This window comes from Manis javanica, chromosome 15 (assembly GCF_040802235.1).
Source record: "Manis javanica isolate MJ-LG chromosome 15, MJ_LKY, whole genome shotgun sequence".
Classification (NCBI taxonomy): domain Eukaryota; kingdom Metazoa; phylum Chordata; class Mammalia; order Pholidota; family Manidae; genus Manis; species Manis javanica.
The window spans coordinates 26,133,265-26,147,690 of record NC_133170.1 but is presented as its reverse complement, the minus strand read 5'-3'; the positions used below and the strand labels follow the sequence as shown (position 1 = coordinate 26,147,690).

The following is a 14,426-nucleotide window of genomic DNA, read 5'->3' as shown; positions in this document are numbered from 1 at the left end:
AGGGATTATGCGGCCTAGTGGGGTTCTCCAGAGGGGGTGGCAGGCCTCAAAGTCTAGGTGCTAGGGTTGGGACCCTGAAAGCGAGGTTAGGCCCAGAAAAGGAAGCAAAGTGTCACCATAAACCACTTTTCCATTGCCTACTCCACTCCAAACAACTGGGCTTTTTATTGTTCCTTACTGGTACCAGGCAAGCTCCAGCCACAGGGCCTTTGCCCTGGCTATTCCCTCTGTGTGTATCATTCTCCCCTTCTGATAGATAGCAAAGCACCTCACCACTCCTTCAAGTGTGCTCCAACATCACCTTCTTGATAAGGCCTACCCTGACCACCCTACATAAAACTACAATTAACACCTGGCCCCAAAACTCCCAATCCCCTTTACCCTGCTCTTTTTATTTGTCTATGGCACTCACCATTTTCCAACATTATCTACATATATTAAAATTTAAATATATATGTGTATGCAAATATATAAAATATATATAACATGTATTGTCTCTCTGCCTGAGGGGATCTTTGTCTGCCTTGGTGAGTACTATATCCCAAGCACCTAGAACAGTGCCTGAAACATAGACACTCAAAAAACATTTGCTGAATGGTGAATAAATTTATTCAACAGATTTTTATTTAAACCCATTTTCACCAGGTGCCATGCCACCTGTCTCTACAACGAAGACACAGTCCTTGCATTTATGCAGCTTCTTCAAGCTTCAGCCAGGCTTCTTATATGATGAAAGTAAGACATGTTGAGAAAGAATGACTAGATAGGGTGTTCACCTTCCTCAGGAATGCCTGCATCTTCAGAGAAACCTTTTAATCCACAGAAATGACCCTCTAACTTCAAGACTTCAGCCTGAGTATTGCTGGGCAGGGCAGCCTTCTAGGTACATCTTGAATTGCACCTGGCAGGCTGCCCCACCCACACAGCCAGCCTGACCACAAAGACAGGAGTCCCCAGACAACTGCTTCCTTCCTCATTACTAAGATAGTCTCTGTATCAGTCAGGGTTTCAGCAGCAAGAGAGAGAAGGTATCCAGAAGGGGTGCCTGAGGAGAGCTTAGTGGAGGGGTTAATCATAAAGGGGACAGGCAGGTTAAGGGAAACCAGCCCGGGATGCTGAATCACCTTGGGGCCAGCAAGGGGCGGTCCACACAGGTTCAGCCTGCTAGTTGCAGAGCTGGTGGAGAAGCGGGGAGCGTGGTCTGGAGGGGCAAGCAGAATATCCAGCACACTCCCTTCTTTGGTCAGGCTGGGAAACTGAGGCACAAGCAGCTAAACTTGGGGAATCCGTAGGCCCTTCAGGCATGGGCTGAGGTACGAGGAGTGGGGAAAGAGGCATTAAGGGAGGAAAAGGCACAACAAACATTCTCCAGTTCTGAGGACAGAGTCCTTTTCTGGCCATCACCACAGCAACCACTCTGCCCCGCCTTCCAGCCCAGCCTAGGGAATGGCTGGGAGTCACTTTTTCCATCACCCACCCTTTCCATTCCCATCCCTCTTTGGCCCCTAACAGAGTGATTTCCCTTATTGCATCTATTCCCCAAGAGCATTTATGAGAACAATGGATGGCAGCTCTGGTGAAGGGTGGGGGCACTTAGGCAGTCACAGCCCATGTTGTGTTGGGGGAGGGAGGGAATGCGGAGGAAGGAACAGAATGAGCTGGCCCCTGGGTGCCAGAGAACCCAGCCTGAGGGAGACAGGACTACAGGGGAGGGCCCTATGCAGGGTAACCTGGCAACCTGAGGGGTTTAGAATATTGTCAACAAGCAACTTTTACTGTGTTGGCAACTTAAGGACCTATCAGACTATGGCTGCCCTGCCTCTGCCCTTGCCAGCGGGACAGGAGGAAGGAGGAGGCTTTTATTTGTCCTTCCCCATAAATGTACCAAAAATGGTTATCAGTGAGAGCAGATTCTAGAGGGGCAGGGCACAGCTCTCCCTAAGCCGACTGCTGGAAGGAGGATGGCTTTTTGGCTTAGAAAAACAAAGGAAAAGAAGGCAAGGAGCCGCAGCTCCGTTAGGTGACTACTGTAGGGCTCCCTTCTCTGATGCTGGTGCCTGAGAAGCTTCCATGCCTGGGGGAGTCAGCTGTGCTGGGATACTGCCGAAGTCAGCCAGGGGCTAGCCTGCTGATCTAATCTTCTCTCGCACAGGCCTCCCCCTCAGCCTGACTCTGCGACCCCTCTCAGGGCGCTTTGCCCACAACCATCCTCTCCCCCTAACCCAATTCCAACCTGTCTGGGCTTTTTTGTTTCAGGTTCCTTCAGTGCTTTAAAGTATTTATTCTCTGGCCATTTATGCTATACTCACTCTGTTTTCACCCAGCATTACCCAGTTCTTTTTCTATTTGGATCACCTCACTTCCCAATAAGCAGCCTAGAACCCCCTCATACCTAACTCCGTGTCCGGCATACATTCCATAGGTTCTCAACAAGTCCACTCTGATTCAATGAGGAAAGGAGGCAAGATTCTAGGGTGTTCCATTGTCAGGGACTTTTAATATCAGCTGCTGACAGCTTGGTTACTCCCTAAGAAAGGGCAAATTACCCCTCACCCTGCCAACTAGGGAAGAGAAAGCTCAATCTATTCAATTCAATTAATAGAGATAACACTGGAGACACGATTTGTAGTCACCAAAGCACATCATTGCAGACTACCTTATTTGAACCACACAGCAATCCTTTGAGGTAACAAGACACATTAACAGCCCACTTAACAGATAAGGAAATTGAAGGTCAGTGAGGTTAAGTGATACAACCCAGAGCACACAGTCCAAACCCCAGGTCCCTAGACTCTTAGCCTAACACCTAGTATCCAGGAAAACACCTTATATCCAAAGACAAGCAACAAAAAGATACCAAGCTGGGAGATGACAGATGTAACTGTACTCCAGAGCAGAATGCAACACTGAGAGAGGGATAGATAGCACATCCCAGGAGGGGAGGAAGCAATCAGTCCCCCGCCCTGGCTCACACAGCAGGATGACACATTCTACTGGAGACCTGCGGGAGTCAGTCAGATGTGAGGGTCCATGCCACCAGCGTGGCTGGCGGAAGCCCTCCAAATTCAAGGGTCCCAGCTCCAGGTGACGAGCTCAGAGGAGTGACCACCCTGTCCAGGATCTGCAAGAAATGAGCCTGTGTGGGTGGGGCCACTGGCCCTTGGTAAGGAAAGAAATCCTATCAGGCAGGGGCCAAGAGCAGCTGTGAAGGGACACAACCCCTTCAGAATTGACACAGGAGCTTCCATTGGAAGAATTTGGGACACTCTTCAAAGCCAATTCGAAGATAGTGAGTTCTACACCAGAGGTTCACAAACACAGCTGCATAAGAAAGTCGCACAAGCATTTCCTTTAAAATACTCATTCCTGGGACCACCTCAACCCTACCAAACCAATCCTCAAGGCACCTGTCCCCCACCTCAGCTGCACGCTAGAGGCGTCCTGATGCCCGTGCTGATCCCCAGATTCATTCAATCAGGATCTCTCAGCAGTAGGATCTAGGCACCAGCACTTTCTCAAGTCCACTGGCTATCACTGTACAATCAAGGCTGAGAACCTCAGCTCTCCAATGGGCTGGGATCTGAGTGTTTAACATGTTCCCCAGCTGATTTTAAGGAACCCAGGTCCACCTCACTCTGTTGTCACTTGTTTGGGAAACCCTGCTAAAGGCAACTTTCACTAAAGCATCACGTGTGGTCCACTGAGCCAGCAGCGGCCATGATGGGCCCGGTCCTGGGGCCACAGAGACAGACAGCAATGGACCAGAGCCACACTCAGTGGTTCTCTTCCGGCCCTGCGGCACCTCGGGAAACTACAGAGCTCGGGGCCCTGGCAGGAGCAGCAGAGCTCACACCACCAGAGGATTTCTGTGAGGGCGTGGCCCCTCCTCTCACCGCTGGGTTTAACACTGGGCTCTTCTAGGCAAACCATTCACAGTCTATTACAGGACTCCACCAGTACTTAGTCAGTCTCATGGCACACAGCCTCTCAGGTCAGGGGGTCTGGGTTTAATGCCACACTATACAGCCTAGCTGCGTGATCTTGTGCACGGTACTTATCTTCTCTGAACTGCTGTTTCCTCAGGTGCCATATGAAGATAACAGTATTTATGTCTTAGTGTAGTTGTAAGAATCAAATGAGATAATACAGGAAGAGCACTTGAACAATACCTGGCACACAGTTAATGCCTTATAAAGATTACCTATTGTGTGTGTGTGTGTGTGTGTTATATATATCATCTTATTACACATTTTGTTTTATGGCTGAACATGTGCCAGGCACTATTTTAGGCACTTCCCACGGGCCTTGCGAAGGGGAGGCCCAGACCCATGAGCTCAGGGCCTCGCCCTGAGGCCTCTGGCCAAGCTTCTTCCCTTCCTGGGCGGATCGTCAAAACAAGGCCGGTGGTCCAGGAACTGCAGGTCGCCTACAGCTCTAACACCCTAAGCTTCTGGGCCAGACCCTCTCCGGGCACCTTCTTCAATCTGCGGCTAGGACCCAGGCATTCCTATTCCTCCTGATTCTGAGAAGAGGTGGGAACACCCGGCATACCCCAGAAACAGCCGGCTCTCTCTCTGCCAGGCGCTGGTTCTGGCAGGGCCTCTGCGCCGCCCACAGCCCGGCCCTGCACGGGGAAGTCCACGGGTCCCGGGCCAGCCCAGGCGGGGCCCTGAAGCCTGCTCCGGAGGAAAGCAATTCCCAACAGGAAGGTGGGTGACACCCGGCCCCGCAGGACACGCCAGCAGGCCGACCCCGGCCCCGTCCGGCGCGCTCCCACACCGACTCTCTGGGTTTTCGGGGCGCGCCCCCGAGGAAGAGGAAGCCCGGGTCTGGGCAGTCCTGGAGTCCCGGGGGCGCCCGGGACCCAGGCGAGCCCAAAGTCTCTTCCCGGAGCCCTGGCCTTGAAGGGTGGACCGCAAGCCGCCAGGCGGGCGCACACGGGCGGAGCCGACAGGAAGCCGACCCCCGGCTGCAGGAGCGACCGAGGCCCCTGGGGAACCGAAAGTGAGCCCCCGCGACGCCCAGCCTGCGGCGAAGAGCTGCTGTGGGTGCGCGTGTGCGCCCCGGGGTGCGGCGAGCAGGGCGGACGGGGGCGCGGGAATCCGGGAGGGCCGACTCCAGCCCCGACCCCGCCCCCGACCCCTCCAGCCCCGCCCCCGACCCCTCCAGCCCCGCCTACGCTCCAGCCCCGCCCTCGCCTCCCCCGAGGCCTCACTGCCCGCCCACCGCCCGCGGTGACTCACCGCCCACCGCCCTGCAGCCTCCCCGCTCCTGCGGCAGGATGCTGACACTCGGGGGACCCACGTCACGACCGCGTGGGGTGTTACTGTGGCATTGCTCCCGTTTTCTAGTGGACGTGAGCACCTTCAAAGGAAAAAGCTGGAGGGAAAGATCTCCCTCCTCCCTTCCCACAGTGTAGAGAGCTTTTAAAAGATGAGTATCTGGGCCTTCTCCCGGCAACCCCAGCCAGGGCCAAATCAGAGCTGGGACGGCCTACGTACCCAAACCAGTACCTCTCCCGCCCCCGCTGGCAAGACCGGGAATACCCCTCAGCTTCCAGCGACTGAACCGACGGCCCACTACTCCTGTCCGCCGCCGCCCCACCTGGGATGTGGGCCCTGGGAGCAGGGGCCCGGCCTGCTTGTTTCCCACCCGCTCCCCACGGTTAAACACAGCACTTTCCCGTAGGTGGCCCTCAGTAACAGGGTACTAAATGAATGAATGGGGGAGGGATTAAAGACTGGAGCGCAGAGTGGAAGGAAGCAGGCAAGAAGGCAGAGGTCCGCACTCACGCCTCTTCCAGCTGCACTTACGCCTGGAAACCTCACCGGAGTTCCTCACCAGTGGGTTCCTTCCTCCTCGCCCCCGGGGAGCTAAGGCCCTGAGGGTGCCTGGCCCTGGGGGGGGGGGGTTCGTTCCCTGCCTCCAGCGCTCTGACTCCCAGCCCTCCGTCTGGTTCAATGACCATTTCCCCTTCCCTGGGGAGCTTGGTCCTCCCGCAAACAAGTCCCTGGAGATAGCCAGGGGATGAATTATAGTGGCCAACGTTTCCCCAGGACCATGTATCAGACACTTATCTTATTTGATAGCTACCCTGGTTGGTTGCCATGATGTGCCTGTGGGGGTCGAGGACTGGCTGCCCCAAGACGTGCCGTTTTGTCATGTGGACTACTTTGAGCTGAAAGCAATCAAGACACTGTGGGCTCCAGGGAGGCCTCTGCCCCTGTGGGTAAAATTGTAACATCTCCAGAATATATCTCACCTGGTTTTAGTTTATCTGCATATCAATATGTGTTCAGAGATGGAAAGAAGTAAGGCTTTAGTGCATTTGCATCTTTCCTCAGGGGTGGAGAGAAGTTCATCTCCCTATCAGTGGGTATAATTACCTGGGCAAGAAGGGTTTATCTGTACCCAAGAGGTGAGGGGAGGGCCGGTTTTGGCTTCTGCTGGAGCAGGAAAGAGAGAAATAGCCGCAGACTGTAGTTTGTAAGCAATAAATGAATTTTAAACTTTATTTCTCCCTTTGATTGATTTTGGTTTTTAGAAGTATTTTGCCCTGGGATTTCCTCTCCCCGGATTTACATCCCCTCCCTACACTACATAGAAAAATCTAAATTGGGGTATTTTCCAAAATAAGGGTTATTACCAGAGATATATTTTAGCTGAGTGACCCGTTGTATGGCAGGGCAAACAGCTAAATACAAAGCACCTGTTCTTATTGCCCATGAATTGCCCTCCTCCCCTTTGAGGCCCCAGGCCCCTATCCTATTCCCTGGCTCGGAATAGCAGACATACCCCATTTTACCTTTCTGTCTTTGAACCTCTTATATATGTGGGGTTCCCGTACGTACAAAATTAAATTTGACTTTCTCCTGTTAATCTATCGCATGTTAATTTGATTCTAAGGCTAGTAGGAAGGAAAGGAAGACTTAAGTAATGGCATAATGATGGTCTGTGGAACTATGGGGCACCTCATTATTAGTAATACTTCCATTTAATTCCACAACAGTTTAGGCAGGAATGAGGGATTATTCCTCCCATTTACAGATGAGCTACCAGGAAAAGTAAATGATTTGTTCAAGGTTTGTCCAGCTCTGGGCATCAGACACCAGGTCCTAGGGCTCTTTCTGTTTACCTCCAGGGTCACCCACCTCTCCCTACCCCCCAAGCAACAAAACTGACTCACTTTCTGAACTCACTCTCCATCCACATTCTAGCGCCCTGAACTACTTACCCTGCTGGTAGCTTTGCCTGGAGAACGAACCTGAACAGCACCCCCACCCCCCACCTCCAGGACACCAGCTCCCGGGGGAGGATTTCTTTTTCTCTGTTTTTGCTCACTGCTTTCTCTCCGGGGCCTAGAACAGTGAGTACCTACATATCCGGGGCTCGATTAGGTTTGTTGAACGAACGAAACTTTATGCCAAACAAGGCCAGACAGCCCCTAACAGACCTCAAACAAATTGGAAGGTAGGGAAATAAGACTGCGAGTCGGGGTCAGAGCTGCTCCGTACACTTTTCCTGGAGAAAAGACACCTCTAAGAGCCCATTAGCTGCCTGCCTACATGCCCCACACCCAGTTAAGGTCAGAAAACTCTTCATATGTAAACCTTGATCTTATTCTCACATCCCCCACATATTTTAGGGGCAGGAAGTGAGGTTGACATCCTCCTGCTCCAGCTGCTTCCAGAAGCCATGTCTGCCCACCGTGCCACCACCCCTTATAAGCATCCTTGGATATTCGACAGCCAGCTTGTCCTTCTTTCTGTCACCTTCCAGCCTCCCTGCTCCTCCCCTTACTTCCCCAAAGAATCAGCTTCTGGCTCCCAGCCACCAGCCACTGGCCACCACTGCCCTCTCAGCTTCCAGCAGCTCGACATCCACGTGGCCGAGCCACCTGTCCGTGGCCTCTCCCTCCCTAATGACCACTTCCTCCTGCCCAGCCCCCCACTCCCAAGCTACACCCTGGATCCTATCACTTACGTGAACCTGCCCCACGCCCCCCGCATCTGGTTCATCACCGCACTCTATGGCCTCCTGCTCAGGGACCGCTCTTTGTCATCACGGTGACCTTAGCCTGTCGCCCCTCCTCCAGCCTCTCCTCTCTGTCCACCTGCAGAGGCCAGTAGATCCTCGCTGGACTCCCCCCATCGCAGAAGTCCCAAGTCCCCTTTCCTTGCTGTCCCAACCACCATGCTCTCCAAAAACAGCCTCCACCCTGGACGAGCTACTCCTGGGCCGCACACAGGCGGATGGAGGCACTGATTCCTTGTCACCACCCTCCAGTGGCCCCGGAAGATGTGTTTTAAGGAAAGGCCCTCTCCCACAGTCCTTGCTCCTCAGAACTGCCTGGACCCCTGCCGCTCCCAGATTCACCTGACAGCTTTCTTCTCCCTCCACCAGAACTTGGAGCCCTCAGACAAGCTCTCTCTCAGCTTCCTGGCTAGATCCATCCCCCTCCGCCCGACCCATCTCCTCTTTCCCTCCTGCCACCACAAAGGAGGGACTGCCCCCAGGAGGGGAGCCATGTGCAGGGGCCCTGGGCCCGGCCATTTCCTCCCTCCCACCAACTGCGTCTCTCCCCTCTTTCCCCTCAGCATCAAAACATGATTCTGTGCTTAATGCTTTTCAAAACACAAAACAGCCACCCAAGCCTGGCTCCTTCCCATGTCCCTCACTCAGGACTGCTTTTCCACTTTCCCCATAGAGCGGTCTGTGTTCTGTGCCCGGGCTTTCTTCTGCCAGCCTTGCCCCTGCCTCTCAGCTGGAACCACTTTTGTCCAGTCACCAGCTGCCCCATGCTGCCCAGCCCAATGGGGTGGCTGCTCCCCATCCCATGAGTTCCCCCAGGGATCACCACACAGTGGCCACTGCCTCCTCTCCGACCCCTAGGCGTGCTTCCTGCTTCTCCTCCACCCACCCCTAAACGTTAGGGTCTGGTTCTAGGCCCCATCACACCCTACCTTAGCAGTCTTAGCCGACCCCAGGACCCCAGATGCCATCTGTATCATGGCAACTCCCAATATCCCGACTGCCCGCAAGAATCACACCCAATTGCCTGTTTGACATCCTACTTGAACCTCCCAGAAACTTAAAAGCACAGCAACACTGTCCACTGTTCTCCATCAGCAGGCCACCACCACAAGACAGGCCACCCACCTCTGACCTGGATGGTGTAACATCCTTGCACTTCTGACTGTCCCCAGTCTCTTCTCCACCCAACCAGAGTGATTTTGTATCTTTTGAAATTTGCACCAAACTCGTGTATTACCATTTCTAATACTTTAATTAAAAGGAAAGGGAGGCGGAGCCAAGATGGCGGCGTGAGCAGAGCAGTGGAAATCTCCTCCCAAAACACATAGAGCTATGAAAATATAACAAAGAAAAATCTTCCTAAAATAGAGCCCACAGGACACAGGACAACATCCAGACCACATCTACACCTGCAAGAACCCAGCACCTTGCGAAGGGGGTAAGATACAAGCCCCCGCTCAGCGGGACCTGAGCGCCCCTCCCCCCGGCTCCCAGTGGGTGGAAAGAAACCAGAGCGGTTTGTTTTTTTTTTTTGGCGAGTGCTTTTTGGAAGCCTTAAAGGGACAGGGACCCGTTGCTAGAGAGGCAGGGTGGCGGGACCAGTGAGCGGGTGCCTGGGACCGGCGCCTGAGGACAAAGAATATCCCGCGTTTTTCCCTGCAGGACCAGTGGGCGGGTGACTGAGACCAGCACTTGAGGACGGAGGAAATCGCGCGTTTTTCCCCTTTTTTTCCCTCTTTTTGGCGAGTGCTTTTTGGAAGCCTTAAAGGGACAGGGACCCTGGTGCTAGGGAGGCAGGGCGGCGGGACTAGTGAGTGGGTGCCTGGGACCGGCACCTGAGGACAAAGAATATCCCGCGTTTTTCCCTGCAGGACCAGTGGGCGGGTGACTGAGACCAGCACTTGAGGACGGAGGAAATCGCGCGTTTTTCCCCTTTTTTTCCCTCTTTTTGGCGAGTGCTTTTTGGAAGCCTTAAAGGGACAGGGACCCCGGTGCTAGGGAGGCAGGGCGGTGGGACTGGTGAGAGGGTGCCTGGGACCAGCGCCTGAGGACAAAGAATATCGCGCGTTTTTCCCTGCGGGACCAGTGGGCGGGTGCTTTTTGGAAGCCTTGAAGGGACAGGGACCCTGGTGCTAGGGAGGCAGGGCAGCAGGACCAGTGAGCGGGTGCCTGGGACCGGCGCCTGAGGACAAAAAAAAAAATCAAGTGTTTTTTCCTTTTTTTTTTTTTTTTTCTGTTCCCCCTCTAATTGTTGCTGTTGTTGTTTTGGTTTGGAGAGTGCTTTTTGGAAGTCTTAAAGGGGCAGGACAGGTCACTTAGACCAGAGGCAGGGAATCTGGGGATCTCTGGGCACTCTAACCCCCTGGGCAGCAGGGAGCACAGAGGCCCCTTACGGAGATAAATAGCCTCCCAGCCGCTCCCCCTCCAACGGGGCTCCACCATTTTGGAGGAGCAGCCCCAGCCAGGCCACGCCCACAGCAACAGCAGAGATAAACCCCATAGCAACCGGGCAGGAAGCAGAACCCCTGTCTGCACACAGCTGCCCAGCACAAGCCACTAGAGGTCGCTATTCTCCCAGGTGAGGAAGGCCACAAACCAACAAGAAGGGAAGTTCTTCCAGTTGTCACTCATACCAGGTCTGCAAACCATCTCTATCACCATGAAAAGACAAAACTACACGCAGACAAAGATCACAGAGACAACACCTGAGAAGGAGACAGACCTAACCAGTCCTCCTGAAAAAGAATTCAAAATAAAAATCATGAACATGCTGACAGAGATGCAGAGAAAAACGCAAGAGCAATGGGATGAGATGCAGAGAAAAATGCAAGAGCAGTGGGATGAAGTCCGGAGGGAGATCACAGATGTCAGGAAGGAGATCACAGAAGTGAAACAATCCCTGGAAGGATTTATAAGCAGAATGGATAAGATGCAAGAGGCCATTGAAGGAATAGAAGCCAGAGAACAGGAACGTATAGAAGCTGACAGAGAGAGAGATAAAAGGATCTCCAGGAATGAAACAACACTAAGAGAACTATGTGACCAAGCCAGAAGGAATAATATTCGTATTATAGGGATACCAGAAGAAGAAGAAAGAGGAAAAGGGATAGAAAGTCTCTTTGAAGAAATAATTGCTGAAAACTTCCCCAAACTGGGGGAGGAAATAATCGAACAGACCATGGAATTACACAGAACCCCCAACAGAAAGGATCCAAGGAGAACAACACCAAGACACATAGTAATTAAAATGGCAAGGATCAAGGACAAGGAAAGAGTTTTAAAGGCAGCTAGAGAGAAAAAGGTCACCTATAAAGGAAAACCCATCAGGCTAACATCAGACTTCTCAACAGAAACCCTACAGGCCAGAAGAGAATGGCATGATATACTTAATGCAATGAAACAGAAGGGCCTTGAACCAAGGATACTGTATCCAGCACAACTATCATTTAAATATGATGGCGGGATTAAACAATTCCCAGACAAGCAAAAGCTGAGGGAATTTGCTTCCCACAAACCACCTCTACAGGCCATCCTACGGGGACTGCTCTAAATGGGAGCACCCCTAAAAAGAGCACAGAACAAAACACACAACATATGAAGAATGGAGGAGGAGGAATAAGAAGGGAGAGAAGAAAAGAATCTCCAGATAGTGTATATAACAGCTCAATAAGCGAGCTAAGTTAGGCAGTAAGATACTAAAGAAGTTAACCTTGAACCTTTGGTAACCCCGAATCTAAAGCCTGCAATGGCAATAAGTACATATCTCTCAATAGTCACCCTAAATGTAAATGGACTTAATGCACCAATTAAAAGACTCAGAGTAAAAGAATGGATAAAAAAGCAAGACCCATCTATATGCTGCTTACAAGAAACTCACCTTAAACCCAAAGATAAGCATAGACTAAAAGTCAAGGGATGGAAAAACATATTTCAGGCAAACAACAGTGAGAAGAAAGCAGGGGTTGCAGTACTAATATCAGACAAAATAGACTTCAAAACAAAGAAAGTAACAAGAGATAAAGAAGGACACTACATAATGATAAAGGGCTCAGTCCAACAAGAGGATATAACCATTCTAAATATACATGCACCCAATACAGGAGCATCAGCATATGTGAAGCAAATACTAACAGAACTAAAGAGGGAAATAGACGGCAATGCATTCATTTTAGGAGACTTCAACACACCACTCACCCCGAAGGATAGATCCACCGGGCAGAAAATAAGTAAGGACACAGAGGCACTGAACAACACCCTAGAACAGATGGACCTAATAGACATCTATAGAACTCTACATCCAAAAGCAACAGGATATACATTCTTCTCAAGTGCACATGGAACATTCTCCAGAATAGACCACATACTAGCTCACAAAAAGAGCCTCAGTAAACTCCAAAATATTGAAATTATACCAACCAATTTTTCAGACCACAAAGGTATAAAAGTAGAAATAAATTCTACAAAGAAAACAAAAAGGCTCACAAACACATGGAGGCTTAACAACATGCTACTAAATAATCAATGGATCAATGAACAAATCAAAATAGAGATCAAGGAATATATAGAAACAAATGACAACAACAACACTAAGCCCCAACTTCTGTGGGACGCAGCGAAAGCAGTCTTAAGAGGAAAGTATATAGCAATCCAGGCACACTTGAAGAAGGAAGAACAATCCCAAATGAATAGTCTAACATCACAATTATCAAAACTGGAAAAAGAAGAACAAATGAGGCCTAAAGTCAGCAGAAGGAGGGACATAATAAAGATCAGAGAAGAAATAAACAAAATTGAGAAGAATAAAACAATAGCAAAAATCAATGAAACCAAGAGCTGGTTCTTTGAGAAAATAAACAAAATAGATAAGCCTCTAGCCCAACTTATTAAGAGAAAAAGAGAATCAACACAAATCAACATAATCAGAAATGAGAATGGAAAAATCACGACAGACTCCACAGAAATACAAAGAATTATTAAAGACTACTATGAAAACCTATATGCCAACAAGCTGGAAAACCTAGAAGAAATGGACAACTTCCTAGAAAAATACAACCTCCCAATACTGACCAAGGAAGAAACACAAAAGTTAAACAAACCAATTACGAGCAGAGAAATTGAAACGGTAATCAAAAAACTACCCAAACCCCGGGGCCAGACGGATTTACCTCGGAATTTTATCAGACACACAGAGAAGACATAATACCCATTCTCCTTAAAGTGTCCCAAAAAATAGAAGAAGAGGGAATACTCCCAAACTCATTCTATGAAGCCAACATCACCCTAATACCAAAACCAGGCAAAGACCCCACCAAAAAAGAAAATTACAGACCAATATCCCTGATGAATGTAGATGCAAAAATACTCAATAAAATATTAGCAAACAGAATTCAACAGTATATCAAAAGTATCATACACCATGACCAAGTGGGATTCATCCCAGGGATGCAAGGATGGTACAACATTCGAAAATCCATCAACATCATCCACCACATCAACAAAAAGAAAGACAAAAACCACATGATCATCTCCATAGATGCTGAAAAAGCATTTGACAAAATTCAACATCCATTCATGATAAAAACTCTCAGCAAAATGGGAATAGAGGGCAAGTACCTCAACATAATAAAGGCCATATATGATAAACCCACAGCCAGCATTATACTGAACAGCGAGAAGCTGAAAGCATTTCCTCTGAGATCGGGAACAAGACAGGGATGCCCACTCTCCCCACTGTTATTTAACATAGTACTGGAGGTCCTAGCCACGGCAATCAAACAAAACAAAGAAATACAAGGAATCCAGATTGGTAAAGAAGTTAAACTGTCACTATTTGCAGATGATATGATACTGTACATAAAAAACCCTAAAGACTCCACTCCAAAACTACTAGAACTGATATCGGAATACAGCAAAGTTGCAGGATACAAAATTACACACAGAAAATCTGTAGCTTTCCTATACACTAACAATGAATCAATAGAAAGAGAAATCAGGAAAACAATTCCATTCACCATTGCATCAAAAAGAATAAAATACCTAGGAATAAACCTAACCAAAGAAGTGAAAGACTTATACTCTGAAAACTACAAGTCACTCTTAAGAGAAATTAAAGGGGACACTAATAAATGGAAACTCATCCCATGCTCATGGCTAGGAAGAATTAATATCGTCAAAATGGCCATCCTGCCCAAAGCAATATACAGATTTGATGCAATCCCTCTCAAATTACCAGCAACATTCTTCAATGAATTGGAACAAATAATTCAAAAATTCATATGGAAACACCAAAGACCCCGAATAGCCAAAGCAATCCTGAAAAAGAAGAATAAAGTAGGGGGGATCTCACTCCCCAACTTCAAGCTCTACTACAAAGCCATAGTAATCAAGACAAT

The 14,426-nt window shown here is 49.7% G+C and overlaps 1 long non-coding RNA gene across 1 annotated transcript; it reads left to right on the top strand.

Annotated features, from left to right (window-relative positions):
• Window positions 1-616: 616 nt before the first annotated feature.
• LOC140846443 (uncharacterized) lies at window positions 617-6,514 on the top strand. Its single transcript, XR_012125539.1, has 2 exons — window positions 617-5,843; window positions 6,090-6,514. It is a non-coding gene; the product is annotated as an uncharacterized lncRNA (long non-coding RNA).
• Window positions 6,515-14,426: the final 7,912 nt, after the last annotated feature.